General features: G+C 42.3%; 1 protein-coding gene across 5 annotated transcripts in view; it reads right to left on the reverse strand.

The window, feature by feature from the left end:
* cbarpb (CACN subunit beta associated regulatory protein b) overlaps positions 1 to 26,883 on the reverse strand; it is a 262,852-nt gene that overhangs the window by 215,005 nt on the left and 20,964 nt on the right. For 2 of the 5 annotated variants that reach the window (XM_073068261.1, XM_073068262.1), the window contains one exon: positions 1,643 to 1,819. The exons of the other annotated variants lie outside the window; for them this stretch is intronic. The gene's annotated coding sequence lies outside the window, so the exon portion shown is untranslated. The remainder of the gene's footprint in view (positions 1 to 1,642; positions 1,820 to 26,883) is intronic. 5 annotated transcript variants of the gene reach the window in all.

Below are 26,883 nucleotides of genomic sequence, written 5' to 3' on the forward strand. Positions count from 1 at the left end.
ATTAATGAGCTGGTGTATGGGTGTACTTAAGGAAGTGACCACTCAGTGTAGAACTTGTCATCATCTAATCTTTTAATGAGAGGTCAAGGTGCTTTCTGGCCAATGATGTACCTCATGATGCAGTCACTGTTGTACAATCAATCCAGCCCAATGGCCTCTCATCAGAATGTAATAAACTTTTACAAATACGAATACAAGACTGAAGAGTAACGCACACACGCAATTAGGCAAAATAAGCGGAATGTAACATTTTTAGTGCTGTGCATGAGTAAGCGGAGATGTAACAGATGGTTATTTCGTAATGCTTGAGAGGGGAAATGTGACTTGGGATTTCTGATTCCCAATGCTCTCAATTATGATAGTTTACTTTGTCTTTCTGGGTCTGAAGTAAATTAGTTGATAGTGATTCATGCTTACAATTTGTCAATAACACCATCATTGTGACTTTTAGGAAATCAAAGGTGAAATAGATGAACATCAAACAGTAGAGCACAGTATAGGTCATTGGGCCCACGATGTTGTGTTGACGATTTAACCCTCTCTGAGATCAATATAACATTTTCCTCTTGCACACCAATTCTGCAGAACCCGGAAATCCAGAGCAATTCACACAAAATGCTGGAGGAACCCAGTAGGTCAGGCAGTTTCTATGGCAATGAATGAACAGTTGACATTTCGGGCTGACCCCCTTCATAAGGACGGGAAAGGAAATGGGGAAAATACCTAAATAAGGTGACGGGGAGAGGGGAAGGGGAACAAGCAGGAAGGTGAAAGTTGAAGCCAGTTGGGTCATGAAGCAGGAAGCTGGGAGGTGATATGTGGAAAAAGCAGAGGGATGGAGAAGAAGGTATCTGATAGGAGAGGAGAGTGGACCATGGAGGAAAAGAGCACCCACCTGGCTTCACCTATCACCTTTCAACTTGTCTTCCTCCCTCTCCTCTCACCTGTTCAGCTTGGCACCTTCCCCACTCATTTCCAGTCCTGAAGAAGTCTCGGCCCATAACATTGACTGTTTATTCATTTCCAAAGATGGTGCCTGACCTGTTGAGTTCCTCCAGAATTTTGCATTTCTACATAGCCCTCCATTTTTCTTTCATTCATCTGCCTATCTAAGAGTCTCTTAAATGTATCTAATGTATCTACCTCCACCACCACTCCTGGCAGCGTGGTAAAATCCCACTTCTGACATCCCCCATATAATTTCCTCCAATCACTTTCAAATTAAGGATAGGAAAACTGAACTAAGAGAGAAAGTAGAGAGTTTGACCTCATGTGCCCCTCCCTCCAGCTCACCGTCCTGCTGGGTGGAGAGATTCCATCTCCATTCCAGTAGGAGACAGAGTTGGAAGTGTTTCCTTGATCAGAATTTTTTGGGTCTATGTTATTGCCTAACATAAAGAAATCAAAAATAAATTGTTTACAGATACCCAACTTGAATAAAGTAGCAGTCATTTAAAATAAAGTCAACTTCAAATAATTTTAGTGTTTGGATAATACAGTACATTGTTTTTAATATCCACTGTTTTTCTGCAAGGTGTTACAAGGACATACAGTATTGGCTGTGAAGCAATGTTCTTACAAGGGCAGGTGAAATGGATCTGCCCTTTGACAAAAGATTGCTGAAGGATGAATCATTATTTACCTTGTACAGACTTTTAAATGCTATTTTGTTGTGTTTTTTCTGTAATGTGAAGGAGAATCTTGTACCGTAAAAACTGAAAGTTCTGTTCTCAGACCAGTTGCTCAGCTAAGTTTCAGAGGACTTGAGTGTAAGTACCACAGAATGAACGAGGCCTCTTTGAGAGATGATACACCAGTGCTGTAGAGAAAGGAGAATGATAAGCTATAAAAATGCCTCTTGTGTAAGGTACAAGCATCAGCTATAATAAGAAGGAATGATATTTGACTATGCAGTGGATGACGTAAAAATTCCACAGTGTAATAGCATCCTGTTAACTTCACATGGGGCTGTTAAACTTCAAGAGATTAAAAGCAATGCATATTCCACAGTGGACAATTTTTTTTTATGGCCAGGAAGGAAAATAATTCACTTTGATACCCTAATCATCATTCTAGCTCCATTGATGTTCCTGTGTCTTTGATTCAGGACATTATGATTTAATATTATTTTTCTAATAAAACAGAAATAAATGTCATTTAAGCAACCATACAAATCTCCAAGGTTTGATCAAGTTTGTGGGAAGCTAGAGAGGAAATGGCAGAGGCCCTTGCAGAGATATTTGTTTTAATTGTTAAAACCGGTGAAGTTCCCTCACACTGGAAGAAGACTAATGTTGTCCTGTTTTTTTTAGAAAAGACAGCAAGACAAGCCACTGGTCAGCCTGACATCAGTAGCTGGGAAGTCACTGGAGGGAATTCTGAAGGACAAGATTTACCTACATTTGGATAAACTCTGTGATTAGGAAGAGGCAGAATAGCTTTGTGAGTTTGAAGTTGTGCATGAAGAATCTCTTAGAGTTTTTTTCTAAGAAGTAACTGAAAATATAGATGAAGGTTGGGCTGTGAATGTTGTACAATTGGACATTAGCAAGGCCTTTGTCAAGGTCCCACAGAGCAGGTTGGTCTGAAAGGTAAGGTCCCATGGAATCCAGAGACAGGACACAAGGGGTGATGGTTGAAGGTTGTTTCCCAGAATGGAGGCCAGTCACTAGGGGTTTGTGTTGGGACCCTTGTTATTTATTATATAAATGATTTGGATACAAATAAACAACCTTGAGATTTGTCTCCTTACAGACAGCCACAAAACAAAAAACCCAAAAGAACCCGTAACAAAAAAAAGTAGAAAGACTAACACCCAATGTGCAGAGAGAAGAAAAGAGATGAATTGTTCACACAATAAAAAGTAAGCAAATAGCATTTAGAACAAAAGTGAGCCCAGAGCAGCCAGAGTAGGCCCCATCCCAGCCTCAGTGTAGTGATGAGTGGAGTAAACATCGCGGAGCAGGTGCAGAATTAGCCAAGCACCCTGCCTCTTCAATCCATCTGGCCGTGTTTAAATTGTGCAAACATCAGGTTATTCCTTGCTCAGTGACCCAGGCCTTGTCACGTCAATATACTCTGGGCCTGGACCCTGCCGCCACCTTTCAGACCAGCACTTCGGTCTCAGTTTAGCTGAACGTGCCCTGAATCTGCCTTTCCTCAGCACTGCTCACCCCGACTTCACCTCGAAAACGCCTCGACCCCGACTTTGCTTCGACCCTTGACTCAGCCTCAACTTTACTCGATTTAGTTATGTAGTCATAAATACATTTGTATGATATTCTGTAGATTTCGATCAAAACCTCTTTCTGGTTTCTACTCAACAGTTTTCTGGTGTTTATGACATTTAAGACTTTTTCAGCCCAAATTCTAAATCAGCATCAGTCCTTCAACACTTAGTTTCATGAACTGTCTTATTGTCCAGGGAACTGATTAGAATTCTAATACTCAGGAAAGTTTTAACTGTAGATTACAGGTCAGACTTAAATTGACCTGTCAGAATTATTTGAACTTGTTTGCATCTTTACTGATCTCCTTTTATTGCAAGCCCCATCAACCTGACCTCGTTCCCCAGGAAGAGGCAAAGGCATTTGTAGGTATTTGGCAAACTAATGGTCAATTGAAACAAGACAGTATCAAACCTCCAATTTTCCAACACAGAAATCTTCAGTCATTCCAACCTGTATGTTAGCTGGAATGATCAATACTGTTGCAAGTCTAAAACAGAATTAAAAGGGTTTCAGTCTGTGTGTGAATGAGGTTGTTCCTGACAGGTGTCTTCATTACAGCTCAGCTCACCAGACCAGGGGTCCCCAGCCTAGACCCCTCGGTTAATGGTAAGGGTCCATGCCATAAAAGAGATAGGGAACTCTTGCACCAAAGTAATGTTCAAGAGCTATAAAGGGACATAACTTGAGTTCTATAACCACGGGTCATAGTGCGAGACTTTTAATTTCTGTTAACGCTGAAGGTTCTGGCATATATTGTTGTTTAAGATTAATTACATTTCCAATGCAACAATAAATAAGAAATGGCTAATTTAGGAGGACTACTGCATATCATAACTAGGTTTTCTGATGATGTTGTTGGTAATCTACTCGCCTCTTTTTCCTTAATTCGAGTTATTTGAGATTTGTGACGTGTGTACCATTATTTATTTATCTATTGAGATACAATGTGGAACAGGCCTTTCCAACGCCCAGCAACCCATTGTAAATTGAAATGGCGGGACACCAGCCCGACAACATATCTAAGCGGCAGGGCCCGGGTCTGAGAGCAAGGAACGACCTGAGGTTTGAATGTTTCAAGCGCCGGGCTAGATTGAAAAGGTCGAGGTGTTGGGTCTGAAGGCGGGCGATGGGCCGGTTCAGTCACTGCTCCATGAGTCTTACTCAACTCTCACTGAACTTCAGCTTGCTGCTCTGCAAGGTTTACTAATCTTTGCAGCAAACTGTGGTCGTGGCCTGCAGCCATCACAGCATGGGCTCACTTCTGTGAGTTCCAGTTCTGAATTCTATTTGCTTACTTTTATTGTTTGCACATTATTGTTCTCTGCATGTTGGGTGTTTGACTATCTTTGTTTTAAATGGTTCTTTTGGATTTCTTTGTTCTGTAGCTGCCTGTAAGGAGATGAATCTCAAGGTTGCATAAAGTGTACATACTTTGATAATAAGTGTACTTTGAACTTTGAATTTTTTGAAGCTAGGGCACCCAGGGAAAACCCATACTGACTCCTTACGGAGAGTGCCAGAATTGAACTCTGAACTCCAGCCAGTGTAGTAATAGCATCATGCTAACCACTGTGTTACCATGGCGCCCATGCTATTTAACTAGTAGATTCCATTTGATACATGGCTTAATTCTAAGGATTAAATAAGACAAAACTTCATTTTGATCTAAAGCAACATTGAACATTGAGCAAACACTAGCGATTCTGCAGATGCTAAAATCCAGAGTAATACACACAAAATGCTGGAGGAACTCAGCAGGTCAGGCAGCATCTATGGAGAGGGAATGAATTGCCAATGTTTTGGGACTAGACCCCTCATCAAGACTCAATGCAAGTATAATTTCTGTCTTTTGTCCAGGGGTACATCACTGGAATGAAGGCCATTTAATTTAATCACTGTAACTCCTGAATGGAGGAACAGTTGCATGTCTACCGTATTGGTGGGCTTGGGACTCAGAGGAGGACAGAATTCCTTCCAATCCTGCTTGATTTGCTGAGATTTTAGTAGTATATTCTGTTCTTCGTTCAGCGTCACTTCTTTGTTTTTGCTTTCTGGTCTGCTTATTGAAATCTGTAATCCACTGTGCTTAACTTCTTACATTTCTATCATTGGTTCAGCTAGGGAGTATTTTAAATAAATTTGAAATGCTCTCAACCCAATATTTTATATATATTTAGAGATACAACATGAAACAGGCCCTTTCACCCCTTCGAGCCACGTTGCCCAGCAACCAACCAATTTAGCCCTCATCTAATCACGGGATAATTTACAGTGACCAGTTAACCTACTAACTGCAACATCTTTGGACTGTGGGAGGAAACTAGAGCATTCAGAGGAAACCCACGGGAACACGGGAAGAAGCGTACAAACTTGCTGACAGAGGACATCGGAATTGAACTCCAGACTTCGATGCACTGAGCTGTAATAGCGTCGCACTAACCACCATGCTACCGTACATTCACACTGCTTCTCCTTCTGTAGATTTTCTGTTTCTATTTCCAGCATTTGTAAAAAAAAAATTATCTTTTTGATTAGCATTGGTTAAAAGCAAACATTCGGCTAATGGAAGAGAGAAACTTCAGGCATATGCATCAGTGTTTGATTTCTATTGACTATACCCACAAGAATGTAGGAAACTGAGGAGGTGGTCTTTAACAGGTTAATAAAACTATGAGTGGCGTACATACGACAGATAAACCTTTACCAGACAAGGAAGTCTAGAAATAGAGGACGCAAACACGAGGAAATCTGCAGATGCTGGAAATTCAAGCAACGCACACAAAATGCTGGTGGAACGCAGCAGGCCAGGCAGCATCTATAGGCCTCCTCTATTGTCAAGATGAAGCCACACTCAGGTTGGAGGAACAACGCCTTACATTCCGTCTGGGTAGCCTCTAACCTGATGGCATGAACATTGATTTCTCTAACTTCCTATAATACCACCCTCCCCTTCTTACCCCATCCCTTACTTATTTATATATTTTCCCTCCTTTTTTTTAAACTTTTTTCTTTCTCTGCCCCTCTCATAATCACTCCTTGCCTGCTCTCCATCTCCCTCTGGTGCTCCCCTCCCCCTTTCTTTCTCCCTAGGCCTCCATGATCCTTTCCCTTCTCCAGCTCTGTATCCCTTTTGCCAATCACCTTTCCAGCTCTTAGCTTCATCCCACCCCTTCCTGTCTTCTCCTATCATTTTGGATCTCCCACTCCCCCTCCCACTTTCAAATCTCTTACTATCTCTTCTTTCAGTTAGTCCTGACGAAGGGTCTCGGCCCGAAACATCGACTGTACTTCTCCCTATAGACGCTGCCTGGCCCTGCTGTGTTCCACCAGCATTTTGTGTGTGTTGCTTGAAATAGAGGATGCGGGTTTAAGTGAGAGGGGATCTCACCACCAGGTTCAAAACTACTACTTCCCTTCAATTGTTCGGTTATCGAACCAGCTGGCAAAACCCTAACCACTGTAAACACTTTGGACTTCCTAGTAAACACAGTATTCTCGTAAAAGTTGTGTATAATTTATACTTTTCTTGTGAATGCTGCTCCTCTGTTGCCTCTGATGCTGCTGCAAATAAGTTTTTCACTGCACCTGTGCATACTTGTATGTGCATATGACAATCAACTCTGACTTTGAGGGAAGACATTTAAAGAAGATAGCTTTCTCCCCCACACTTCTGAATATCTGGAATGAGCTGCCAGAGAAAGTGGAACAGCCATTGTTTTAAAAGGCATTTACGGGTACTGAGATAGGAAAGTCACGCGGGGGTGGGTGGGGGGTGCAGTTTATGGGCCTAATGCAGACAACTGGGGTGAGTGCGGTTCTAGCAACACCGTGTACAAGGTGATCTAAAGGAACCAGATATGCAGACAACTGGGGTGAGTGCGGTTCTAGCAACACCGTGTACAAGGTGATCTAAAGGAACCAGATTCTGTGCTGCTTGATTCTATGATAAAGCAATGTTTGATAAATGCTGAAACGATAATAAATTCTAAAATAGGACATGCAAAATGCTGGAGGAACTCAGCAGGTCAGGCAGCGTCTATGGAAAACAATCAACAGTCGATGTTTCGGGCTGAGGACCCTTCCTCAGGACTGGAAAGGAAGGAGGAAGTGCCAGAATTAAGAAGGTGGGGTAAGGGGAAGGAATACAAGCTGGAAGGTGATAGACAAAGCCAAGTGGGCTGGAGGCTGGGAGGTGATAAGCGGAAAAGGCCACAGGGCAGAAAAAGGAGAAATCTGATAGGAGAGGAGAGTGGACCATGGGAGAAAGGAAAGGAGGAGGAGACTCGAGGGAGATGATAGGGCAGCGTGAGGAGAAGAGAAAAGGTAAGAGGGGAGCCAGAGTGAGGAATGGAAGATGAGGGCTAGAGGAGGAGGAAAATTACCAGAAGTTAGAGTAATCGATATTGATGCCATCAGGTTGGAGGCGACCCAGGTGGATTGAGGATTCGCTCCTCTAATCTGAGCATGGCAGTAGAGGCGGCCATGTCAGAATGGAAATGGGATTGGAATTAAAATTGCTAGCCACAGAGAAATCCTGCTTGAGGTGAATGCAGCGAAGGTGCTCGACAAAGTGGCCCCCCAATATATATTGGGTCTCACCAATGTTGAGGAGGCTGCACTGGGTGCGCTGGATATAACGGATGGCCCCAACATTGCAGGTGAAGTTTTGGCCTCACCTGGAAGGACTGGTTAGGGCCCCTGACACAGGTGAGGGAGGAGGTGAATGGGCAGGTGGGCCACTGGCAGGGATCAGTGCTGGGAGGGAGATTGGTGTGGAGGGGCGAATGGACAAGGGAATCGCAGAGGGAGGGAGTGATCTCTGTGGAAAGTGGGGGGTGGGTTAGGGAAATATGTGCTTAGTGGTGGGATCCCAATGAAGATGGCGGATGTTGTGGGAGAATGATGTGCTGGATGCGAAGGATCATGGGATGGAGGTGAGGACAAGGGGGACTGAGGCAGGGGGAGGATGGGGTGAGGGCAGATGACCAGGAAATAGGGGAGATGTGGGTTGAGGGCTAGCATCGATAGTTAAGGGAGGAAAACCCCACTCTTTGAAGGAGAACATCCCTAATGGAGATAAGAGAATTGCATTTTCATTGGTGACAGGGTGGGAAGAGGGTATCGTCAAGATAGCTGTGAGAGTCAGTCGGTGAGGATAAGTTTTAAGATAGGTCTTGGAAGACAGAATCAGGTTTAATATCACTGGCATATTATCATGAATATTGCTGTTTTGTGGCAGCAGTCATTGCAATACATGAGAAATGTATAAATTAAAATTGAAAATATATATATTAAAATCCAAATTAAGTAGTGCAAAAAGAACAAAAAAAAGAAAAATCAGTGAGGAAATGATTATTCAGTTATTTTTGGCAAAAACCAAAAGATTCAGGTCTTACGAACTGCTCTCTCAACTTTCAGATATTTGTGTGACACATTCTTATGAATAGTAGCATTTCATCTATTTTTGCCTCATCTTCGTGTTACCAAAACACACGCCCAAGTAGGTTTCTTGTGTATCAGCAATGATACATGAATTGGACTGATCATGAGAACACATGCTTTGGTTAGACATGTAACAAAATAAATTGTTTTGGTAATTCAAAACCTCCAGTGGGTTTCAGTTCAAGTATATTGCCTTCAAACCGCTTCTCTTCATAAATAAGGGATTCAGCAATATGATTTTATACTGTTATTTTCAGCGCAATAAAGCTGTCAATGGAAAATTGGAATATCACTTGTTCGAGTTGTATACCTTGATGTCCCTAATCCAGACTGACAGTGTTATTGTAATATAATGCTTAATGCTCCCTCCGTTTTGAAAGAGATTTGAAATTTCCTCGTCTCCAAGGTTTGCGATAGCACGTGATGCAAACAAGATTGACAGTTTAAATTGTTAAGCACTTGTTTTTAATACACAAGTTGGAGGCATCATTTATAGTACGCAACTTTGTTAGGCAGCAAACAATTATCTTAGTTATCCTGATTCACAAAAATCCTGGTAGTTTATGTAAACTACTGCTCTGATGGTGTTGTCTTAAAGTAGTGTTCGCAATACACATGATTTAAATGACAACATAACACTGAATTGTGCTCGTCTAATGACAACATTTGGAAGCTTTTTAATGGCTTTCAACATCTTCATTAGACATGGTGGACAACAGAACAGTAGATGCTGGAATCTGAAACAAGAGGGTGCTGAAAAAACTCAGCCAATTCTTTCAGATCATCTCTCTCTCTCTCTGCCCCTCCTGATCCACATAGCTATTTCAACACTAAAATGCAATTGGGATAGGTACATGGATGGGAGGGGTATTGATGCTAAGGTCCAGGTGCAGGTCGATGGGACTGGACAGAGTATTAGTTCAGCATGGACTAGATGGGCTGAAGGGCCTTTTTCTGTGCTGTAGTACTTTATGACTACTGTATCAGAATTCATTTATTGGACTTTATTAGACATGAGCCCCTTTTTGGGATCAAGCCAACATTTTTTGGAGGATTTTGGGGGGTGGGGGGGTGGGGGTGGGGAAAGCACCACAATTTTTTTTCTGGATTCTGCCCCCTTCCTTTCCAGTCCCAATGAAGGATCTCAGCCTGAAGCCTCGACTGTCCATTTTCCAACATAGATGCTTCCTAAAACTAATTAAGTTCCTCCAGCATTTTTGTGTGTGTTGCTCCAGATTTCCAGCGTCTGCAAAATCTTGTGTCTTGCAATTCTTTCTTTTACGGTGATGTTTTGGAGATGGACTTCAAATCAATATTAAACATGTCAAGGGTCAGTTTGGACACTTGAGCAGCCAACAAGCAAAAGGGAGGCAGATGTGGTTCGAAAGCTCCTCCTTAATGCTCAGAGGCAAGTCTGGGGTGTCCCCATGTAACTTGGCATTGGAGTTACTGGCCAAATGGAACCTATGCAGTTCTTGCAGGTTTATTTAGAGATACAGCACACTAACAGGCTCTTTTGGCCCAATGTGCTCAATTGTCCAATTATACCGCTGTGACCAATTAACCTACTAACCCAGAGCAAGACACACAAACTGGTGGAGGAACTCAGCAGGGTCAGGCAACGTCTATGGAAATGAATAAACAGTTGATTTCTTCAGCCCAAAATGTCGACTGTTCATTCTTTTCTAGATGCCGCCTGACCTGTTGAGTTCCTCCACCAGTTTGTGTGTGTTGCTCTGGATTTCAAGCAGCTGCAGGATCGCTAGTGTTTATAACCTACTAAAATATACATCTTTTGAAGTGTGGGAGGAAACCAGAGCACCTGGGAGGAAACCCACATGGTCACAGGGAGAACGTACAAACTCCTTACAGACATCTCTCCCATTTTTCAGCCCACTTCCTTCCATAGAAACGTGTTTTGACTGTCCATTTCTCTCCAAAGAAGCTTCCTGACCAGTTGAGTTCCTCCAGCATTTTGTTTGCCGCTCCGAGTTCAAGCATCTTCAGTTTCTTGTATCTTCATCAATGTTATCAACAGCAACACACACAAAGTGCTGGAGGAACTAAGCAGGTCAGGCCGCATCTATGGAAATAAACAGAGTCGACTTTTCAGGCCAAGACCCTTCTTCAGGGACCGAGAAGGACGGGGGAAAGATAACAGAATTAAAAAGTGGGGGGGGGGAGGGGAAGGAGGATAGCTAGAAGGTGATAGGTTGCAACCAGCTGGGTGGGAAAGGTAAAGGGCTGGAGATCAAGGAATCTGATAGGAGAGGAGAATAGACTATAGGAGAAAGGGCAAGAGGAGTGGTCCTGGGGGAAGTAATAGGCAGGTAAGAAGTGGTAAAAGGCCAGAGTGGGTAATAGAGATTGATATTCATGCCATCAGGTTGAAGGCTACCCAGATGGAATATAATGGTGTTACTCCTCCACCATGAGGGCAATCTTGGCACAAGAGGAAGCCTTGGACTGACATGTCAGAATGGGAATGGAAACCAGAATTAAAATACTTTGCCACCAGGGAGTCCCACTTGTGGTGGGACGGAGCAGAGGATCTCGACGAAGTGGTCTCCCAATTTACAACGGGTCTCACCAATGTAGAGGAGGCCGCATCAGGAGCATCGGGCACAATAGACGACCCCAGCAGATTCGCAGGTGAAGCGTTGCCTCACCTGGAAGGACTCTTTGGGGCCCAAACAGGAAGGAGGTGTAGCACTTAAGGCTGATTTATAATTGTGCGTATGGGCTATGCCGTAGCCCTGATTTTCACTTCTGCGAAGGCTCTACGCCGTAGCGAGCATGCGTTGGTATGCGCCAAAACGCTAGTTGGCGGTGGGGTTTCCATGCCACTGTGTTGAGTTTCTTCATGAGAGGCATGGATGAGGAGTTGCATTTCAAACATTTTCACATGTCGGCAGGTAGATTTGATGATTTGGTTTATCTATTTCGCATCGGTGTACAGACATGGTGGAGAAGAAGCAACCTGAAATGCGTAGGAGGAAATACGATGCTACCAAGCGGACCAATCACAGTTGTTGCGGTCTGCGTCTCCGCGATATGTGAGTTACCTTTTTGGGGAGGTGCACATCACCCTACGGCATAGGGTACGACGTAGGTACGGCGTAGGGTACGTGGTACCTACGGCATAGATGCAACGCACAAGTATAAACCAGCTTTTAGGCCGCTTGAAAGGAGTACCGGTACTTATCAACACCCTTTTTTAGACGACGAATTCCATAACAGCCCCCAATGAGGTTTTTTTGGAAATATGAACATCATTAATCTAGATCCCTACCCCTGTTCAGGGATGGAGGACATTCATTACTGTTCTAAATGCCAGTGGCGTAACAGGCAGTAACTAACTACCCCCGTTGTTCTGCATATAGTTCTGTTTTCCATGAATCAGATTCCACTTGGCTAAAGATCTCTCTCTCTCTCTCTCTCTCTCTATATATATATATATATAAATATTTCTATCTGCACGCAATTCCAGATGCATTGGATTTTCAGCAAGGAAATAGATATGAATATTTTACCGTGAGCTAGTTTGCCCACAGCTACTCAAAATTCCAAAAAAATGTCTTTACCATGAATGAACAATCAAACTCAAGAATAAAAAAGGGCAATTATCGTCTTAAGTTTTTGGAAACATTTTGGATCATTATATATAATAGATAGCTTTGAAGAACAACATCTGTTGTTATGTTGTCCCAACAGTGAAAGCTTTGGCGAAGGCCCAGAAGAAGTTGACAGGGATGAGAGTACATGTGCTAAGAGGAGAGTTTGGACAAACTTAGGTTGTTTTCTCTGAAGAGGCGGAATTTGATGGGAGATCTGATAGAAATTTAAAAGGTTACAAAAGGCATAGATAGACAGCTGGATTCTTCTCCACCCACCCCCAGAGTTGAAACATCTCGTGAAAAGCATCAATTGAAACCCCCAGGGCCTGAAGGGATACATCCAGGGTTATTGAAAGAATCAGAATCAGAATCAGGTTTATTATCATTGAGATCACAAGAGAGGGTTTGGCTGGGGCTTTAACGAAGATCTTCAGGTCCTCACTGGCAACAGGTAAGGCCCTGGAGGACTGGAGAATAGCCAATGTTATAACACTCTTGAGGGCAGTCACTGAAACTGAGAGGGGGCAAGATCAAAGGAAATGTGTAGGGCAGGATTTGTTTTCCATATACATTAAGAGGGGTGGGTGGAATGCACTGCCAGGGGCAGAAATGGAGGCAAATGTAAGTGTTTAAGAGATTCTTAGATAGGCACATGAAATGCAGAGAACTGATGGATATGGACGTTATGTAGGCAAAAGGGACTAGTTTAGTCAGGCATTTAATCTCTAGTTTAATTAGATCAGCACAACATTGTGGGCTGAAGGGTCTGATCCTGTGCTGTGTTACACTCAGTGCCAATTTTATTAGGTACACCTGTACACTCACTCATAAATGCAAATATCTAATCAGCCAAACACATGGCAGCAACTCATAAAACTCACAACGGCATGCAGACATGGTCAAGAGGTTCTGCTATTGTACAGACCAAACATCAGAATGGGAAAGAAATGTGATCTAAGTGATTTTGGCCGTGGAATGGTTTTTGGTGCCAGATGGGGTGGTTTGAGTATCTCAGAAACTGCTGATTCCCCGTAATTTTCACTATCTAGAGTTTACAGAGAATGGTGCAAAAAAACAACAAAAAAAAACTTCAGTTCTGTGGCAAATTGCTTTGATAATGAGAGAGGTCAGAAGAGAATGGCCAGACTTTCTTCGGGCTGACAGGAAGGTGACAGTAACTCAAATAGCCAACAGTGGTGTGCTGAAGAGCATTTCTGGACACAAAATACATCGAACCTTGAAGTGGATGAGCTACAGCAGCAGAAGACAACAAGCATCCACTCAGTGGCCACTTTATGAGGTACCTAATATAATGACCACTGAGCATAGATGTACAAAAACTATGTGGAGGACTGATAGAATGAATGCATGGAGGCTTTTCTCCCTTCCAGTTGAGTGAGACTATAAATAGAAATCATAGTTGTAGGGTAAAAGGTGAAATATTTAAGGGGAATCTGAGGGGAAACTTCTTCACTCAGAGGGTGGTGTGAGAGTGGAATAAGCTGCCAGTGGTAGTGGTAAATGCGGGTTCAGTTGTAACGTTTAGCTGAAATGAGTGTGCCTGGACTGGTTGGATGATCTGTGGTTTGGTGTTTTATATTCTGTGTTTTTCACTTTTATTTTGTCATTTGCGCAATTTTTTTTTTCTGTGCTTTGCTGGTTTGATATTTTTCTTTGAATGGGTTCCATTGTTTTTCTTTCTTTGTTTCCTGGCTCTAGGAAGACGAATCTCAGGGTTGTATATTGCATACATACTTTGATAATAGGTGTACTTTGAATCTTTGAAATTAAGAGAAGTTGGTTAGGCACGTGGACAGGGGAGTTTGGAAGAATATGGTCTGGGTGCAGGCAGATGGGACTGGGTAGAAGAGCAGGTTGGCACGGACTAGATGGGCCAAAGGGCCTGTTTCTTTGTAGTATGCTATGACTCTATTTACTTTGTCAGTCCAGCCAGTATCTGACATCCCAAAATAGATCACATCACACTTATCTAGATTAAATTCCATCTGCCACTGCTCCACTCTGCCCCTCAATTTCCTTATAGGACTTCTTTGCTATCTGTGACTCCATGGCCTTAATGTCATCATAAAACTCACCAATCAGACGACCTCCATTCCCATCTAAGTCATTTGTATTTATGACAGAGATTGCAGCACTGATCAGTGCTATACATCACTGGTTACACACCCCCAGTCTGGGAAAGTCCCTCTACAACTCCCAAGAATGAAAAAAGCATACAAAAAATGACGGATACAGCCCAGTCCATCACAGGCAAAGCCCTCCCAACCACTGATCACACTTACATGGAATACTGCCTCAAGAAAGCAGCATCCATCGTCAGGGACCCCACCAACCAGGCCACGCTCTCTTTTCAATATTACCATCAGGAAGGAGGCATAGACAGACAGACAGACATACTTTATTGATCCCGAGGGAAACTGGGTTTCATTACAGTCGCACCAAGAATAGTGTAGAAATATAGCAATATAAAACCATAAATAATTAAATAATAATAAGTAAATTATTCCAAGCGGAAATAAGTCCGCTTATTCTGCAGGACCGGAGTTGTAAAGTTTGATGGCCACAGGCAGGAATGACTTCCTGTGACGCTCAGTGTTGCATCTCGGTGGAATGAGTCTCTGGCTGAACGCACTCCTATGCCTAACCAGTACATTATGGAGTGGATGGGAGACATTGTCCAAGATGGCATGCAACATGGACAGCATCCTCTTTTCAGACACCACCATCAGAGAGTCCAGTTCCACCCCCACAACATCACTGGCCTTACAAATGAGTTTGTTGATTTGTTGGTGTCTGCTACCCTCAGCCTGCTGCCCCAGCACACAACAGCAAACATGATAGCACTGGCCATGATAGCCTTAGCTCCCACACCACCAGGTTCAGGAACAGTTATTACTCTTCAACCATCAGGCTCCCGAACCAGAATGGATAACTTCACTCATCTCAGCACTGAACTACTTCCAGAACCTATGGTCTCACTTTCAGGGAATCTACAACTCATGTTCTCATTATTATTTATTTATTGATTTGTATTTTCAGTTTGTCTTCTATTGCACATTAGTTGTTCTTTTAGCCTTTGTACATAGTTTTTCATGCATTAATTGTATTTCCTTGTTCTACTATGAATGCCTGCAAGAAATGAATCTCAGGGTAATAGATGGTGACATACACTTAATTGAACATTGAAGCTCTGTCTCCCATTACCAAGCTAACGTTGGATTCAGATTGCCAATGCACATTAAAACCAGAAAATCTAGGCTGCAGATTTGAAAACGGAAATAGCACAGAAGTGTGATTTGTGACTGGAAGTGAGTGTTTAACCCTAACCCACACTTAGAGGTCAGAACAGCTTTGGCAACACAGGTGCAATAAAGGTCATGTGAACAGGTTTGAAAGGCCATAAAATACACTTCATTAAGCACCATAGACCAGCAGCATTGTACTTCACTTCAAGGTCTGCTTGATCCGTAACTCTGTGGCGACAACCAACCCAGGGCATTGACTCCTTCCTTGAGGAGAGTCAAATCTGAATATCAGGCACTGTACATACGTGCCTCAAAATGGGGCTCCAGACCAGTGAAGCTATGTTTCCAACAGCTTCCACATTAGACAACAAAAGCAGGGCTTCAAGAAACCAGCTGATTAGATAGGAATTCTGCAGCGCTACCAGAGTCAGTAACTAACGGTATTGGCAGGACAGGATTAAGCAGCAAATGATAAGACAATACATACAAAATGCTAGAGGATCTCAGCAAGTAAGGCAATATCCATGGAGAGGAATAAACAGTTGATGTTTCAGGCCAAAACCCTTCACCAGGCCTGGAAAAGAAGGGAGAAACCGGAATAAGTTGGGGGGAGGGGAAGGAATACAAGTTGGCAGGTGATAGGTGAGAGCTGGTAAGTTCAAAGTTCAAATAAATTTACTATCAGAGTACATATACTGATTGTCACTATATACTTCCCTGAGATTCATTTTCTTGAAGCCATTCACAGTTGAACAAAGGAATACAATAGAATCAATGAAAAACTGGCAAACAACCAGTGTGCAAAACACAATTCACAAATCAAGAGTAAGACTAGGAGCATGAGTTGTCATCCTTGAAAAAGAGTCCAAAAGTAGAAGGTGGGTTGGGGAGGAGGGGATAAAGAAAGAAGCAGGAAGGTGATAGGTGGAAGAAGTGCACGTTTGAAGAAGGATGAATCTGATAGGAGAAAAGAATGGGAGAAAGGGAAGGAGGAGGAGCACCACAGGGAAATGATGGGCAGATGATGAGAATGGTTGAGAGGGGAGCCACAGTGGGGGAATGGAAAAGGAGAGAATGGGGGAGGGGGTGAGAAATTACCAGCTGTTAGAGAAATTGGTGTTTGTGCCATCAGGTTGGAGGCTACCAATCCTCATTTGTTAGTGGAGTCAAGCATCAAGTGCAAAATTCATAGCTGAGGATTTACCTCAGAAGTGATGTCACTAATCCATCTCCACATTCTTCTGAGATTCCATCATGGAAAGCAGAGTTCAGCCAATTAAAGGACATTTCAAAGGCTATGGGACTTGACAGCATCCCAGTATGAGTACTACAGAATCTTCTGAAACTTTAGTCAAGCTACCACTACAACAGAGCCTTCTTCCTTATTAAATTGCCTATATACACTCAGTTCCCACTTTATTAGGTACACCTGTACACCTGCTCACTAATACAAATATCTAATCAGCCAAACATGTGGCAGCAACTCAATGCATTAAAGCATGCAGACCTGGCCAAGAGGTTCTGTTGTTCAGAACAAGCATCAGAATGGGGAAGAAATGTGATCCAATTGACTTTGCCTGTGGAGTGACCAGATGGGGTGGTTTGAGTATCTCAGAAACTGCTGATCTTCTGGGATTTTCACGCACAACATTCTTTAACATTTACAGAAAATGGTGCGAGAAACAAAAGAAACATCCAATGAGTGGCACTGAGTGATACTGTGGCAAAAGCTCCTTGTTAATGGGGGAGGTCAGAGGAGAATGGCCAGGCTGCCTCAAGCTGTCAGGAAGGCAACAGTAACTCAGATAACCATGCATTACAATAGTGGTGTGCAGAAGAGGATCTCTGAACACAAAACATGTTGAACCTTGAAGAGGGTAGGCTACAGCAGCAGAAGCACACATATATAATCTCACTGGCCACTTTATCAAGTAGAAGTGGCACCTAATAAAATAATAATAAGTGTATTGTTGTCTCCAAATAATGTGAGATAAATCCAGTCCAATCAATTATCACCCCACAGGCAAGGTTGTCTCAATTATCAGCAAGGAGAAGGAACTGTTGACAGTGAAACAAAACGGCACATACTCATTGTAGGAGTCACGTATCTATTTTCTGCCTCTCTGTATTGTATTTTGTTTTGCATGTCTTATCTTCCTGCTGCTCTGCGCTGCTGGCATTTAGGGCACCAATGAAGGTCCTTCATCTCTGGAGTGTTCAGGGCTTCTTTCATTGTGTCAGTAGTTTCCTCTCTGTTTTCATTACTGTCAGTCATGCAAGTCCTGGGTGGAGACTCAGGAATACTGTCACACTCAGATGTAGAAGCATTCTTCATTGCTGTTTCCATAACAGTTCTGTTTTACCAGTCATGGTTGGTAGCCCTGAGCTGAACCCCCAAACCTGGAGGACCGGTGGACCACTCTTAGTCTGTCCTCTATCCATTATCTGCTTGACATGTGTTGACCCTACCCAAGAGCCAAAGCATAAAGCCCTGACTCCAGCCAGCATAGCTCTCTGAGGCATGCAAGCCTCCAAAAGAGGCTGTGGTTCTCTTGGAGGCCGTTACATTTTGGGTTACGTAATTTGTCACATGGGTTAAGGGATGGCAGAAATAAAATGAGTATAGTTACATATTAACCTTTTATGCCATTATTTTAGAGATAGATGGAGCAGGGGATGAGGTTTTTTTGTTGACCGCTAATTTTGCTATTGCAACGCTAGTTCCTTAGTTTATATCACTAATTCCTCAAACTTTGTTAATAGTGTTAATTTCATTATCACTACTTTGATCATTCGTCTTTGCTGATTTCGTAATAAAGATTGAAGGTACTTTTTCCACGTTGGAGCTCAGTTATTTGGAAGCTTGTCACACAGTGTTAATTCCCTCGCTCAGTCTCTCAATGGTTTTGGTTTGTTTCTCAACTAGCCGCGTTTTGGATCCTGGCAGGATGGTTTAGCTTCAGGCTTCATTACAGACTTGGTCCAAATATGGTAAACAAGCTGAACATCAGATGTAAATGAGTGGCTGCTCATGACGTCAATGCGACACTTGACTGAGAATGGCATCAATAGGCCCTTGTGAAATCGAAGTCAATGCAATGAGGGATATCTCTCCAATGAAGAAAGTCATGTCAAACACAAAGGAAGTTTGTTGTTGCTGAAGGCCAATTATCGCTACTCCAATACATTGATATAGAAATTTCTCTCAGCAGTATTTCATCCATCCTCTGCTGCTTCATAAGTTATCTTTCTACCATTGGTAGGCCATTGACAATATTGCTGTTCATTGACAATATTCGGTTCCGCTCGAAACTCCTCAAATAATAAAACCATCTGCGTCAGCTGCACGACAATCAGTCTGGGATGATAATTGCAAACTAACATTCATGCCAAAAATGAAAGGGCCAGTTACCTCATTGTGGTGAACTACATATACCTGGCTGGACACGCCCCCTGATGATTGCTCCTGTGGCTCCTCCTACAGACCCCTGTATAAAGGTGATGGAGGTCTGAGCCCGGCCTCTCTGTCTCCAGGATGTAGTATAGTGGTCACTCACTGCTTGTTCCTTCTTCCAGTCAATAAAAGCCGATATCTCGCCTTTATGTCTCAGAGTGAGTTATTGATGGTGCATCACTCATGAAGGATCCCACCCACCCTGCTCATGGACGTTGTCATCAGGCTATGTAGCATTTATATCCAGGACCACAGAGTCAAAAACAGTTAATTTCCCCAAGTAGTAAGGCAGATCAACACCTCCACCCACTAACCCACCTATCACACCCCCAACTGCCACTACTTTATCATTTCCTGTCAGTCATCTGATGTACAGAGACTCCTGTGCCTCACGTCACTTTGTAGACATACAATCAATGTATGTATACAAGTCAAGTTTATTGTCATTTATCTATATGCATTTACATAGAAATGAGACAACATTTCTCCAAATCAGAGTAAATCACAGTAGTACACATAACACACAATAACTTATGAAGGTAAGGATGAAATCTACAGATGATTCACTTATAAATAACAAACTAAATTTCATAAATCAAATACAGTAAGGTGCAGAACAGATTAACCAGTGAAGATAACTTAAGTATTTCTATTTATTGTGCTTTTGTTATTATTGTGTTCTTTATCTTAGTGGTTTTTATTGGGCTGTATCCGATCCAGAGTAACAATTATTTCACTCTCCTTTACACTTGTGTACTGGAAATGGCCTTGAACAATCTTGAATCTTGATCACACCGGAAAATAGCTTTCAAGAAAATAAAGAGATAATTACAGTAATAACTTACCGGGAGATGTTGAATAGCAATATTATTACAAATCTTCCACCATTAAAACCCTGAGTACATGATATTCATGGGTACAATGCTGGATTTCCAGGACCAGGCCTCGCAAAATCATAAACTCAAGAGAATCTGCAGATGCTGGAAATCCAGAGCAACACACACAAAATGCTGGAGGAGCTCAGCATCTATGGATGGGGATAAACAGTCAACATTTCAGGCTGAGACTCTTCATCAGAACTAACATTGACTGTTCATTCCCCTCCATAAATGCTGCCTGACCTGCTGAGTTCCTTTAGCAATTTGTGCTTATCTCTGGGGCTCGAGTGTGCTTTGGATAGTGTTAACTATATTACAATTTGTAACTGTAAATAAAGTGTATCATGAAGTCCCAATATATTGTATTGCTGTGATTTTGTAATCATTTGAATTAATATTTGACTAGAAATGCAAACAGATCAGCCACTGTAGAATAATAGATGAAAACTACAGCTGTAACAAATCAGACAGTTGTTGGCCAGAAAGAACTACAATCTACAAAAAATCAGTGAGACAAAGCAAATTTTTTTTGTTTTTGCCATGTGATGACAAGAATAGAGGCAGCCATTTTGTGAGACAGTCCTTCCAGCCGCCATTTTGTGAACTGTTTGGTGAATTGATTCTTGCTCCAGGATAACTTAATGAGAGTAGTGGACACAAGGAGTTTCTGCTAATGATCTGCTAAACCTCAGATTATTCTCAGATAAGAAACTGTTCATTGTGTAAAATGGAAGGTTCACAGAAGGAACAATCTGTAATCTGGTTGGCTGGGCCCAGTGTTTAGATGATCCCAAGGCCTTCTGCGAAAGGAAGAGGGTTGGGTATGGGGCTAGCAACCCCATCCCATAAAAAACCCAGAGCTACAGAAATGCCAACAGAAGCTCCATAGACCTCATTCCTGGGAGAGGAAGGATCTTCGAAGCTGAGTTACACCTGGGGATAACTTGAAAGATTCACCCAGGACAGAGGACGCTGGCAAGTTGTCATTGGCGGCCTATACCCCAGTAGGGGTAATAAGCTTAAATAAGAACATAAGAAACAGGAGCAGGAGTAGGCCATCCGACCCATCAAGCCTGCCCCACCATCCAATAAGATCATGGCTGATCTGTCCATAAACTCAGCTCCATCTACCTGCCTTTTCCCCATAACCCTTAATTCCCTTACTATGTAAAAACCTATCTAATTGTTTCTTAAATATATAACAACACATATGTGACTATATACTATCCTGAGATTCATTTTCTTGCAGGCATTCACAATAGATACAAAGAAATCCAGTTGGGCCAATGAAAAATGACACACAAACAAAGATGGACAAAAAAACCAATGTGCAAAACACAACAAATTGTGCATATAGAGAAAGAAAAACAAAATAATAATATTGGGAATATTATAAATAATATTGGTGACAGCTTTCTGGAAAAAAAATGCTGTCACAGCAGGCTGCTTTAAATTAAAAGCTTTGTGTCAACTCCCGTGAAATGAGCAATTCGTTTGTGCAATGCTCTGGTGCTCGTTGCAAATGAGCAGAGCACTGACAGGTGGAACACTCTTGTGATGTGAGGCACGGCATCGATCATGGGACTACATATGGCAGCTAGAGTGAGAGGAATGAATTCTTGCTCCTTGGAGGATCCTGTCACTCTATAACATTGAATGCCTTGTCACCCTGCTGCCAGCTGTGTCATCTCAACGCGATTAATGCATCTGCAACTTTCTCCAAGAGATGGAGAGAGAGAAAAAGACTTGTCTTCGTACAGCACCTTCCATGACTTTAGGACAGGGGTTCCCAATCTGGGATCCATGGACCCTTTGCCTGATGGTATTAGGTTGGGGACCTCGGCCTTAGAGTTATCCAAATAAATAATTCTAAAGTGTAGCTACCATTGTAATTTTTTTTGTTGTAGTTTTTCTTGACAAGGTCCTTTCCTGTTGAATTTTTTATGGATTACACAGCCTGATATGGAAACTTCAATGCCCTTGAATGGGCAATCTTACAAAAAGTAGTGGATACAGCACAGTCCATTACAGGTATGGCCCTCCCCACCTTTGAGCATGTCCACGCGAAACACTGTAGTAGGAAAGCAGCATTCATCATCAAGGACCAACACCACCCAGGCCATGCTCTCTTCTTGCTGCTGTCATCAGGAAGAAGGTAAAAGAACCCACACCATCAGTTTCAGGAGCAGTTTATTACCCCTCAATCATCAGGCTCTTGAACCAGCGCAGTTAGCTTCACTCCCATCATTGACCTGTTCCCACAATCTATACACTCACTTTCAAGGACTCCTTATCTCATGTTCTTGATATTTATTGCTTATTTATTATTATTTCTTTTTTTCTTCTCTCTTTTTGTATTCGCACATTGTTTTTTTTGTACATTGCCTGTTTTCTGCTCTGTTGGGTGTGACCTTTTATATTGTGTTTCATGTATTTACTGTGATTCCCCGTAAAAATGAACCTTGGGGTTGTATATGGTGATATATATGTACTTTGATAATACATTTATTTCTAACTTTATATCTTTCATGGATTACAGGAAAAATTAAAGACGGTATTAGTCTATATCTCAGTCACCGTGGACAGGTTGGGCCAAAGGGCTTGTTTCCATGCTCTGTGACTCTATGGAAAGGACTGATTAAGAACAGGCAGTAAGATGTAGGCTTGAAGTGTTGTAGAATTCAATAAAGGATGACTGAAAATACAGAAAGTCTGCAGCTGAGAAGGAAGGGGGAAGATGCCAGAATAAAAAGGGAGGGAGGGGAAGGAGGATAGCAGGAAGGTGATAGGTGAAGCCTGGTGGGTGGGAAAGGTCAAGGGCCGGAGACAATCTGATAGGAATGAAGAGTGGACCATAGGAGAAAGGGAAAGGTGGGGGGAGCCCAGGGGGAAGTGATAGGCAGCTGAGAAGAAATAAAAGGTCAGAGTGGGGAATAAAGAAAAGTGGGGGCAGGGGGATTTGTTTACTGGAAGGACAAAACAATACCCATGCCATCAGGTTGGAGGGCACCCAGGCAGAATATAAGGTGTTTCTCTTCTGCCTGGAGCAGGGCCTCATCTTGGCACAAGAGGAGACCATGGATCGACAGGTCAGAACGGGAATGGGAATTTAAATGTTTGGCCACTGGGAGGTCCCGCTTGTGGCCACGCTGTATTGGAATAAACCATCGGGTAACATCAAAACAGACTGCAAGTGTGTAAAACGGAAAAACAAGCAAAGGTCAATATGGGCCCCTCACTACAGGTGACTGGAGAAACAGGAAATAAGGAAAAGATGGACGAAGTGGACAAATACTTTGAGTCCGTCTCTGCGTAAGATGGCAAAAACAATCTCCCAGAAGCACTAGACCCTTAAAATGAGGAGTTAAAAGAAAATAATAAGGTCGTACCACCAGGGATGTTAAAGGGCCTGAGGAGTGGTAAACTCCAAGGAGCAAGCTGCATCCTACAGTTTTGAAAGAGGTATTTATGGGGATATTTGATTCTTTCAATGTCATCTTCCAAGATTCCAGTGATTCTGGAATGGTTTCTGAAGATTGAATAATAGCAAAATTTAAGGGAGGAGAGAAAAAGATAGAGATAGGTTGAGAAAGAAAACAGAACAACAACCTGTTGGTGTAACATCAGCAATTTAGGAAATGCTGGCGTATATGAAAGTATGTTATATGAAGATATCTGAAAGATAATATGATTGAACAGGGTTAAGATTACTTTATGGGTGAGAAATTGCATTTCACATTGACAATACATCTACTAGAGGATATGAGGGGAATATACCTTTTATTAATGTTTACACAGAAGGTTCTTGAGCATATAGATTGGAAAGAATATACCAGTACATATTGAAAATTGGCTAATCAATGGAAAACAGGCTCTTCATGGGTTGGCAGGCTGTGGCTGGCAGAGCATCATGGGAAATTAATGATAATGCTGGGCCCATGCAGTGATTTGACTTTGGGGATCAAAAGTTTGTTAAAACAAATAAGTAAATGAGGGTGTGAGCGATGACGTGGAGGTATAAAAAGCATACACACAAGTTGAGTAACTGAGTAGCACTATGGAGGTTATCCACTTCAGTGTGAAAAATACAAATGCTGAGTATTTGCTATCCAAAGGTGAGAGATTGAGAAGTGATGATGTTCAGAGGAACCTTCTCGACACGTAAGTTAACATGCAAGTGCATTAGACATCTAGGGAGACCAGTGGTATGTTGGCCCTCCTTGTTAGTGGACTTGATGTAAAAAAGATGTCTTACTGCAATTGTATAGGACCTTGGTGTGACACAGAGGTTCACCTAACCAGTTGCTGGGATGGATCCTGTGCCAGATGAGGTGAGATTGAATAGATTCAGTCTGTCATTACCAAAAATTTGGAAGAATGGAAGATGACAATGCAGAGATTTACAAAATTCTTAGGGGATGCAACAGGAAGAATGTTTCCCGTGATTGAGAAATTCAAAGCTGGGTGTCATGGTCTCAAAATAAGCAGCTGATCATCGAGGACATAACTGAAGAGAAATTTCTTCACTCAGAGAGACACAAATTTTATTTTTCATTTTATTTTATTGAGATACAGCACTGAATAGGTCCTACCGGCCCTTTACCCACCAATCTCCCAATGTAATCTGAGCCTAGTCATGGGACAATTTACAATGGCCAATTAGCCTACTGATGCACCATCAATAACTCGGAGATGGGAGGCAAACGATAGGCTTTTATTAGCTGCAACAGTGACCACAACATCTTGGAGACTGAGGGGGGAGCAGTGCCTCCAATTGCCTTTATACAGGGGTCTGTGGGAGGAGCCACAGGAGCAGTCAGCAGAGGGGCGTGTCCAGACAGGTATACACATAGTTTACCACAGCTACCAACTGGTACATCTTTGGACTGTGGGAGGAAACCCACGTGGTCACAGGGAGAATGTACAAACTCCTTACAGACAGCGGTGGGAATTGAACCCCGGTCTCCTGCACTGTAAAGCATTATGCCAACCACTATCATGCCACCCCCTTTGGAACTCTCTGCCACAGATGGCACTGGAAACTCATTCATTGGCTGCATTCAAAACTGAGTCTGCAACTTTCTGGATATTAGGATGCTCTGATAAAGAGTCTCAGCACAAAATGTTGACTGCTTATTTCCCTCCATAGATGCTGCCTGGCCTGCTGAGTTCTTCCAGCATTTTGTTTGTGTTACTCCAGCCTCTTTTTCTTATTTCTCATCAAATTCAAGTTGAACGTCATCTGACTGTGCAAATATACGACCAAACAAAACAACATTCCTCCAGGTCACAGTGCACAAACATATATCACACACAGCACAGAAAACAAAATATTATCATAAATAAGTTAATAAAATAATTTAAAGTGTATGTTAACAGAACAGTACAGGAGGAGGAGAGTTTTGGCAACTCAACTTAAAAACATGTATGAAAAAGCAACTCAAACACTGCAGCATTCCTTCAGCGACACATTGCAAAATCAGTCAAAGCATTTGCCCTCTGCTCCAAGGCTGAGGTCTGAACCCTCACATTCTGACAGTACACAGAGTTAATACCCACAGTTGACACAAGGTTGCAATCGAATTGAAGCTTTACAAGGCATCGGTCAGACCACACTTGGCATATCAGAAGTTACAAGTCTGGGTGTTATGCTTGATTCAGATTTGAATTTTAAATCCCACATCAAGAAAGTGACCAGAGCAGCATTTCTATATTTAAGAAGTATTGCAACAGTATGTCAGTCACTGCCTGGTAATGATGCTGGAAAATGACTTCACACCTTTATATCAAATTGACTAGATTACTGCAATACACTTTTCACTGGCCTTTTGTTGACAAACTTCAACTCATTCAGAACACCGCTGCTAGAATTTTGACTAAAACCTGGATGAGGGAGCATATCACTCCCATCCTAGCTACTCTGCATTGGCTTCCTGTATCTGTTAGAATTGACTTTAAAAGTTTTCTTGCTTGTTTTTAAAGCTCTCAATGGTCTGGGACCAGAGCACGTCACAGAATCAGTTTTGTTTTATAATCCTGCTCGAGCTCTCAGGTCTTCTTCTGCCAGTCCCTTAAATTTAAACAATCTCCCTAAGAAGACAATTGACAGGTCAGCTTTTAAAAAAAAATACGCTCCTAAACTGCGGTACTCAATACCTAAATCTACAAGGGATGCAGACTCACTTGCCAATTTAGACACAAATTCAAAACCTATTTATTTAACTTTGCTGTTAACCAACATCTTTGTCTTTTAGTTTCATGTTTGCACTTTATCTATTGTAAAGCACCTTGAACGACATCATCTGTATGAAAGATGTTGTACGAATGAGTTATTATTTTATTATTGAGCACAGTTTTGGGCACTTTATCTAAGAAAGGGTGTGATACCTTTAGATATGGAAGAGAGGAAGTTATTAAGATTTATCCTGGGGATGAAAGGGTTAATATATGAGGAGTGTTTGATGGCTTTGGGCCTGTACTCACTGGAGTTTAGAGGAATTATGGGGGATCCCACTGAAACCTATTAAATAGTGAAAGATCTAGATAGAGTGGATATGGAGAGGGTGTTTCCTGGAGTGGGGAAATCTTGAATCAGAGGGCTAGAAAAGAGAGATGTCCATTTAGAACAAAGATGAAGAGGAATTTCCTTAGCCAGAGGATGGTGAATCTGTGGAATTTATTGCCACAGACGGCTGTGGAAACCAAGTCGTTGGGAGTATTTGAAGTGGAGGCTAATAGGATCTAGATTAATAAAAGCGCCGAAGGCTACAGGGAGAAGGCTGGAGGATGGGGTTGAGAGGGATAATAGATCAGCCGTGATTGAATAGCGGAGCAGACTTGATGGGCCAAATGGCCTAATTCTGCTCCTATGTCTTACGCTGTAAACTGTGAGCTGCCTTCAAGCTTGCATTCAGAACAAAACTGATGGCGTCCTTAGAGGGTGCCATTCCCACAGGGAATTCATGAAGTTCTGGCAAGGGGAACATAACACGTGAA

The sequence above is a fragment of the Hemitrygon akajei genome, chromosome 16, assembly GCF_048418815.1.
Source record: "Hemitrygon akajei chromosome 16, sHemAka1.3, whole genome shotgun sequence".
NCBI classification, from domain to species: Eukaryota; Metazoa; Chordata; class Chondrichthyes; order Myliobatiformes; family Dasyatidae; genus Hemitrygon; species Hemitrygon akajei.